Here is a 9187-nt window from a genome sequence, read left to right on the forward strand (position 1 = left end):
AAAATAAGATGGATCAGACATAATTATGCCTACCAGAGACAACTATTGTTATTGTAAGGATCAGATAAAAGTTCAAATTAATTATTAATAGCTCGTTTTACAGTCTTTACTAGACTGTAAATTACCTGTAAGAGGTCATGTGTGAACAGGACCTTTTCAAAAATACTACCAGTAAATTACCGGTATAACGCTGTGTGTTAAGTTCTGTGAACACAACACAGAATGAAGATTACTGGTGTGAGTGTATGAAGTCAGAACGCGTTGATGTATGAAGTCTGCTTTAGGCCAGTCATAAAGTTGTTATGGAGATGACGTGATTTAGACATAGTTTTTCTATGTACATATGCGCTAGAATGACACAGTGCATTCAGAAAGTATTCACAGCGCTTCACTTTTTCCACATTTTTTTCATGTACAGCCTTATTCCAAAATGGATTAAATCAGTTAATGTCCTATAAATTCTACAAACAATACCCCATAATGACAATGTGAAAGAAGTTTGTTTGAAATATTTGTTAAAAATCACATGTACATAAGTATTCACGGCCTTTGCTCAATACTTAGTTGAAGCACCTTTGAAACCAATTACAGCCTCAAGTCTTTTTGAATATGATGCTACACGCTTGGCACACCTATTTATGAGCAGTTTCTCCCATTCTTCTTTGCAGAACCTCTCAAGCTCCATCAGGTTGGATGGGGAGCGTCGGTGTAACAGGTGATCTACTGGAGGCAAGTTGTAGAACCCAAGTGCAGTTTATTAATACTCTTCGAAAGCAAGATCAAACATAAAACAAAAGCATGAACTTGGACATGGCGCTCACCAACAGTGGTTACAAGGAAACAACACTTGACAAAGTAACAAGGCAAACATGAGGGCTTAAATATACAAGGACTAATAACAAGACAAGGGACACCTGTGCACAATGACAACATGACAATCACATGGGGAACACATGGCTATAGTCAAGTCAAGTCACCTTTATTTATATAGCGCTTTTTACAATACGGATTGTTTCAAAGCAGCTTTACAGAGATAACAGGAAAATAATGCAACAAAGTTTGTTTCCAGAAGAAAATAGCGTCACAGTCCGGCTTAAATAAGCTCAGCGAGGTTTCATTTTCGTTGTAAAAAAAGTTCTTAATTTAGTTCATATATATATATATATCCACTCCATGATGTTATCGTCCAGCTCAGTTCAGTTCTCATATAATGGTGTCAATGCAGACAGATCAATAATGTATTGTTGAATATTAAATTAAATGTCCCTAAGTAAGCAAGCCAAAAACCAATGGCAACAAAGGTGGAAAAAGGCAAAAAAGGTGACAATCACAGGGAATCACATGACAACAGGACACATGACAGAGACATGAGACAAGAACATGAAACCTGAAGATGACACAAACCAAAACAACCTGTGACAGTCAGTGCACAGACATTTTCAGATCTCTTCAGATATGTTCAATCGGGTTCAAGTCTGGGCCACTCAAGGACATTCACAGAGTTGTCCCGTAGCCACTCCTTTGTTATATTGGCTGTGTGCTTTGGGTCATTGTCCTGTTGGAAGATGAACCATCGTCCCAGTCTGAGGTCCAGAGCGCTCGTGAGCAGGTTTTCATCAATGATGTCTCTGTACATTGCTGCATTCATCTTTCCCTCGATCCTGACTAGTCTCCCAGTTCCTGCCACTGAAAAACATTGCCACAGCATGATGCTGCCACCATTATGCTTCACTGTAGGGATAGTATTGGCCAGATGATGAGCAGTGCCTGGTTTCCTCCAGACATGTGACTTTCCATTCAGGGCAAAGAGTTCAATCTTTGTTTCATCAGACCAGAGAATTTTGTTTCTCATGGTCTTAGAGTCCTTCAGGTGCTTTTTGGCAAACTCCAGACGGGCTGTCCCACAGAGCACCATCATCTGCAAACAAAGATCTGCAAATATTTGTATCCACCCTCGTAAACACATCATTTATCATGATTATAAAAAGCAAAGAACTATATGACACTCCCCTAAGGAGTGCCATTCTCATACTATTTGATGATATGCACTCTCCCGCTCTCACCTTAATTGATCTTTCTTCCAGAAATTCTTTGATTCAATTATACATTCTCCCTCCTACCCCCATATTTTCCATTTCAGTAGCAACCCTTCTCTCCATACCATATCATACGTCTTTTCGATGTCTAAGAACACTGCCGCCTCCCCAGATAATACATTAATCTGTCTGTAATAATTTTTTCCATTGTTTTACATAGATGGGAAGTAAGTGCTATTGGTCTATAGTTTGTTGGAATACTACAATCCTTCCCTGGCTTCCTTATGGGAATAACTATTGCCTCTTTCCAGCTCTTAGGTAAAACCCCTTCCATCAATATCCTATTTATAAAATCCAATACTACACCCAATGGCTTTTTCACTTAGATGTTTTATCATATTATAACTCACTCCGTCTTGTCCAGTTGCACATTCTTTCACTCGTTTTAATGCTCTCTTTAATTCAGTCATTTCAAATGGAACATCCAACACACTGTCCATAACTTCCCTTCTGTATTTTAATGTTGGATTTCTTTTTAGCATCTCTTCTCTTAATATCTTCCTCTCTTCACACAAGTTTCTAGAAGAGTTAACCTTTATAAACTCCTTTTGAAACATTATTGCCTTCTCTTCATCTGTTATTGCTGACTCATCTCCCATTTTGAGCACTGGTAATTCAAATTCCTTACTTATTCCTCTCATGTTTTTAATCATATTCCATAAATCTTCTACAGGAGTACTTCTCCCTATTTCATTACAGAATGCTCTCCAAAAATCCCTTTTAGCCTTTCTTACCACTCTCCTTACTACTGCTTGAGCCACTTTATATTTAACTAGATTTTGAAAATTGTGTGTGTTTTTCAATTTCCTAAACGTTTTCCTTTTATTTCTTATAGCTTCATTACAGACATCATTCCACCACAGAACCATTTTCGACTTCCTAATTCCTTTTCCCTTTGGGATATATTTCTCTGCTGCCTCCTTAATTATTGCAATAATCCTATTATTTTTTCATCAATACTAGTTATTTCTATTCTTTTCATCTTACTCAATCCCTCTTCACTTTCTCTCATAAATTCTGCCCAGTTAGCCTTTTCATATATCCACCTTCCTGTAGCTCCCTTCTTGTTCCCTTTTCCTTTTCCACTCCCCAGTATTGTGATTACTAAAGGGTAATGATCACTACCCACTGAGCATTCCCTCAAAATCTCCCATTCCGTTATTCCGCCTAACACTTCTGATACCAATGTTAAATCTAATGTAGACTCTGACCCCAAAGTAATATTTACTGCTTCCACCCCCATCATTAATACAGACTAATTTCCTTGCATCCATTAATTCTTCAATTACCTGTCCATTTACGTCCACTACTTTCCCACCCCAAAGAGTATTATGCACATTAAAATCTCCACACCAGATAACTCTCTCATCATCTTGTCCTTCTATTTTTTACAATTCCTTAAATCCTAATCTCTTACATGGGTTATAAAAATTAACTATAACATACTTCTTCCCTTGGGCCCCATATTTCAACCACTACATATTCATTTGTTTTCCCTATTCCTACTTTTCTATATGTAATACATACTCTGATAAACTTCACACACACCCCTCTATTACCTTCTTCTCTATCCCTTCTCACTGTATTGTATCCTTTCAGAACAAAATCAAGTTGAGGTTTAAGCCATGATTCGACTGCTTGCGACTCCAAAGTTAGGCCATCTCTAACTTTCTCCCATGTGAGCCCTTTTACACCTAGAAATCTTTCAGCTGCCTTCACAATTATTTGAATTTTCTTAGTTATTTTTTCAGTTTGAGCCGTGCAATTAATAACTTCTGCCATAAACAACACAAAATTCTTCTTTTACCACTAAAACCTCTTCCTTGTCTCCCCTTTCTTCTTCCACCCTCATTTGTTATCTTGCCTCACTTACATTCTGTCCCCTTTTATTGGCGCCTTATATCTCTATCTCCATATTTCTTCTTTCCACTAGTTTCACTGCTTCAGCATATGACACATTTTCTTATCCTTCTCTTTCTGTATCTCTTCTGCTTTCTTCCTAACTTCGCAACCCCCATATGCAACATTGTGTGCACCCCCACAGTTGCAGCACTTTACCTCAGCACTTTCCTCACATCTTCCATAATCGTGCTCTCCTCCAATCTTTGGCAGTTATAACATCTCAATGGCATCTTCACAAAAGCTCTTACTGGGAAACATACATACCCAATTCTTATACCAATTCTAATTCAATTCTAATACCAATTCTGGTAACACTGCCTCTTCAAACTGTAACATTACTTTTAAACTATTAATTGTACTCTCATCTTTGTTAGTCTGCAATCGTCTGACTTCTCCTATTTTCCCTCCTTCGATATTTTTATTTATCTCTTCCACTGATACCTCTAAATGAACTCCAGAAATTACTCCACTTACCCATGTCTTTTCACCTACTGGCTTGCAACTCAATACCTCGTTTACACACCTTTTTGATTCTCATTGATTTTATCCTTTGCTCATCATTAACACATATCACCAACAATGCTCCATCCCGCATTACTTTTGCACTTTTTATTTCCCCTATCAACCTTTTTAACTCAATCGTTAAAGCAATGGGACTCACCCCTATCATTCCATGACCCACTCCAAACCTAACCATTAACTTAATTTCATCCCTTCTTCTCTCTATCATCCCCTCTTCAATACTTTCCCCTGAACTACTGAGGCAGTTGTCCCTTTATTATTCTTTTTCCTTTTCCTTGTCCCTACCGTTGTGAATGTTCTCTCCTCAACATTTAATCAACCTACCTCCATCCCTTCTCCTTCTCCTTCTCCTTCTCCTTCTCCTTCTCCTTCTCCTTCTCCTTCTCCTTCTCCTTCTCCTTCTCCTTCTCCTGAATCCTCTATGCATTCATTTGTCTCTGGATCGGCCACATTCTTTTTTTATTCAAGACCTAGTCATGTTTCTCTCTGATCATATAAACTCCCGTTGATTGAGTTTTTGTTTGTTTGTTAGTAAGTTAGTTTCAAACACTGCACCTTCTTCAAAAATTCCTGGTTGCCCCTCATCGAACCGTTAGTGTTGCTTCTCCTGACATGCACTGTTAACTGTGGGACCTCATATAGGCCTCGTTTACACTGTCAGTGAAATATGACCCAATTCCGATTTTTTGCTCATATGTGACACAGATCGGATGTGTTCTATGACAGTGTAAACAGGAAAAAAACGCATGTATTCAGATATTTCGAGATCAGTTTCAGGCCTCATTCATATGTGGAAATAAATGATATGAGCCAATGCGACTGTCATGTAAACAGGCAGCGGATTTTCTGAGGCATTAAGGCAGGTATACACTGTGCGATGTCTGTGCGATTTTAGCAAGGTACCTACTCACACTGAACGAGTAGATCGCATGCGATGTAAAGCCAAAGCTCAGGATTTCTGTGCTCACACTATACGGTCTGAACATCGAGCTGCGACTTCACTGCTCACACTATATGTGTGAAATATGCACAAATCAGCGCGATAAACCTTCGTGCCAGGTTGCGCCTATAGACGATATAGTTAATCGCCTCTCGTTTCCCCCTGTACACTGCACGAACACTGTACGACAAACGACGCACGACAAAGCTGAAAATCGGCCCGACCCGAAAAAGAGTCGCACAAGTCAGAATTCGGCTCAAAATCGGACGAAAATCGCACAGTGTATGCCCACCTTTAGGCAACGTCTCCGCGGTTTAATGACGAAAGAAACCCCGATGCACATGTGCAAAGGGACGGATGGCCCGACGTAACGTTGTGTCGTCGTAGGAGAGGAATGTGGACAAACGTTGACACAACATATCAAAGGTTGGCTTGCTCATCCAAAAATTTCGGACCCACAGGTCCTTGTTAAAGCCAATATTTAAACACAATATGCTCCCACCAGTCCTGAGATCTCCCTCGCACACAATAACTGAAGCACATGCGCAGGCTGCAGTGATGGCACTTTTCGTCCACCTCCGACTCAAAATCATGGTGATGTTTTGCGAACTTCGCATATATCGCAGAGCTAGCATCAATCATATATTGCGTTCGTCCATCTGTGCAAGATAATTTAACCCTTTAAGCATGCGTGATGTTTCAGATAGTATGGCAAGTGTAAACACATGAATCGGATATGGGTCACAGTTGAAAGAACGTGTAAATGGACGGTAAAAAAAAATCTGATATAGGCAACAAATCAGAATTGGGCATCAAGACATGCAGTGCAAACGAGGCCATAGGCAAGTGTGTGGCTTTCCAAATCATGTCCAATCAACTGAATTTACCACAGGTGGACTTCAATCAAATTGTAGAAACATCTCAAGGATGATCAGTGGAAACAGGATGCACCCAAGCTAAATTTTGAGTGTCATGGCAAAGGCTGTGAATGTGATTTTTAAATTTGTAATAAATTTGCAAAGATTTCAAAAAAACGTATTTCACGTTGTCATTATGAGGTATTGTTTGTAGAATTTTGAGGAAAAGATTGAATTTAATCCATTTTGGAATAAAGCTGGATACTATGCGCGTCTTGTGTTTTTAAGAGCAAAAACACGTTCTGAGTGATCATCAAAAAAAAAAAAGATTGTGAAACTAAAGCGCTTCTCCTCATGTGGGCGAATGAAGACAATTGCGTAGTGTTTAAAGATAATTTCCGGTAATTAAGCATCACAGAATTTACCGGTATTTTGGTGCTGATGTGTGAATGGCTTCTTAGCGGTAAAAAGCCAGAATGCTGTTGCTTGTGTGAACAGCATAGGCCTATCTGTATTAACTGGTAAAGTCATTCTGGTAATTTTACGGTAATTTACCAGGATTGCTATGTGAAGGGGCTGTCCAAAGAGGTCTTCAAAACCATAAAAATTATAGCATAGGTACAGTATATAAATTAAGTAATAGCATAATAGATAGAACAAAGAGATTGTAATTAAAATGCAATCTAATCACAGTAATTTAAAAAAGTGGAAACATTAGGCCCTGAAAACTTATATTTTGTGTTAAAGTTTGTTAAATAAATACTGTACAAGAGAGGGATGTTTGAGACAATTCATGGTCAATAAAAGCCTTTAAACATCTGGATTTTTTAAAATCCTAGATGTAACAGTCATTGTAACAGTAAAGGTGATTTTATAAATTAATTTGAAGCTCATGTTAGCACAGAAGTGAATCAGGAGTGAATGTGTGGAATAAATTCTCACTAGCAGTAATAAAGCATTATGTTCAATACTACAAATAATGTCCAATACTGCATGCAGCATATGAGTTTAATTAATAATACACTAAGCCTCGGTGAACGGCTTGACACTCCTCCACCGCCTGGTGGATGGTGACGGCTCCTCAGAGTTCGGGCAGTTGACAGGAGTCCCCCATTCCCTGCTTCTCTCCATCATGGCAGATGGCAGCAGGCTCCGGCCCACGGCGAACAGCGACGACTCCTCTGCTCCCTCACGGACGGCAGTCACCCCTCCAGAGCCCCAGGCCAGCAGCGAGTTTGACCGTTCCCCCGGCAACTCACTCCAGCGCACCGCCTCAAGCGTCCATGGCAACAGACTCCGCTCTGCCCTGCTCGATGGCACCGCAAATTCCCTACAATGGCGAGCGCGTCCCTCTTTTCTCCCGGGTTTCGGCACTAGTGTAACAAAGTTAGATGTTATGGGAGAAAGGAGGCAGGAACCGGCGAACGTTTTCAAAGTTTAATAATCATAAAATCAATAAACAACTAAATGAAAGTAAACCCGTCACGGCCCACTCCCGCCACACATAATAAAACAGAAACAAAACACAACGTAAAGTTCAGACTTGTCTTCTCTCGTCCTTCACTGTCCTCGCTCCTCCTTTTATGCTTCCGCTCCTCCGTGAGAGATACGAGACCAGTTCATTGAGCAGGTGTCGCTCATTATCAATCACGCCACCGGCCTCGCGCCGTTCTCTCACTGCCCTCTGCCTCGTCCTGCTCGCCAATTCTAATGCCTTCCCCGTCAGGCATTAGAAGTCCCGTAGAAGTCCCTGCCTTCCCCTGACAAGCAGACACATGATATGCGACTTTTGTCAGTGGGATATAGCGTGGGTTGTAGGGAGACAAACAATGAACACTGAAGCAAAAAACCCTTATTGTTTTTGGGGAAGCATCATATTTCTCAGGGAATGCTAGACAAGGGCTGGCAGTAGCTGTCGTCATCGGTGCGGCGTTTGTTGTGGGGGTGATTAATGGCTGGCTTGATTCAGATGTGGGGAGGCACAAGCTTTGTAGCGTCTTAATCAGCTCCTCCATTACTGACATTAGCCGGGTGAGCTGTTGTTGGTGAGTCGCCAAAATACTTGCTTGTGTGGACACCTCGGTAGACAGATGGTAAATAGCCGCTGGATTGGGGTCTGGCGAAGTCTTCTGTAACGAGGAGTCAACAGAAGTGGGATCCATGTGCAGCTTTATTTTTAACAAATGTTGCACAACAGGCAGGGGTAAATGTGACCCTGGATCACAAAACCAGTCACAAGTTGCACGGGTATATTTGTGGCAATAGCCAACAATACATTGTATGGGTCAAAATTATCGATTTTTCTTTTATGCCAAAAATCATTAGGATATTAAGTAAAGATCATGTTCCATGAAGATATTTTGTAAATTTCATACTGTAAATATATAAAACATTTATTTTTGTGAGTGAATGCAGAACAATCGCGAACATGGACAACTTTATAAGCGATTTTCTCAATGTTTCGATTTTTTTGCACCCTCAGATTTCAGATTTTCAAATAGTTGTATCTCTGCCAAATATTGTCCTATTCTGACAAACCATATATCAATGGAAAGCTTATTTATCCAGCTTTCAGATGATATCTCAGAATACATCTCAGAAAATTGACCCATGTGACTGGTTTTGTGATCCAGGGTCATAAATCACAAGCAACAGAGATATCCAAGGCAAAGCAAAATCGTAAAGATAAGACAGGCAGAGGGCCAGGGCAGGCAGCAAACAATACAAGGTATATCCAAGTAAACAGGCAGAAGATCAGAAAGGCAGTCAGTGATACATCAACACAGGAAAAATAGTCCAAAGACAAACATCAGAGAACAATAAACATGGAAGAAAACGCTCAGAATTGTCAGCCACGGCAAAACAAGACT

Source organism: Rutilus rutilus, assembly GCF_951802725.1.
Source record: "Rutilus rutilus genome assembly, chromosome: 17".
Taxonomy (NCBI): Eukaryota; Metazoa; Chordata; class Actinopteri; order Cypriniformes; family Leuciscidae; genus Rutilus; species Rutilus rutilus.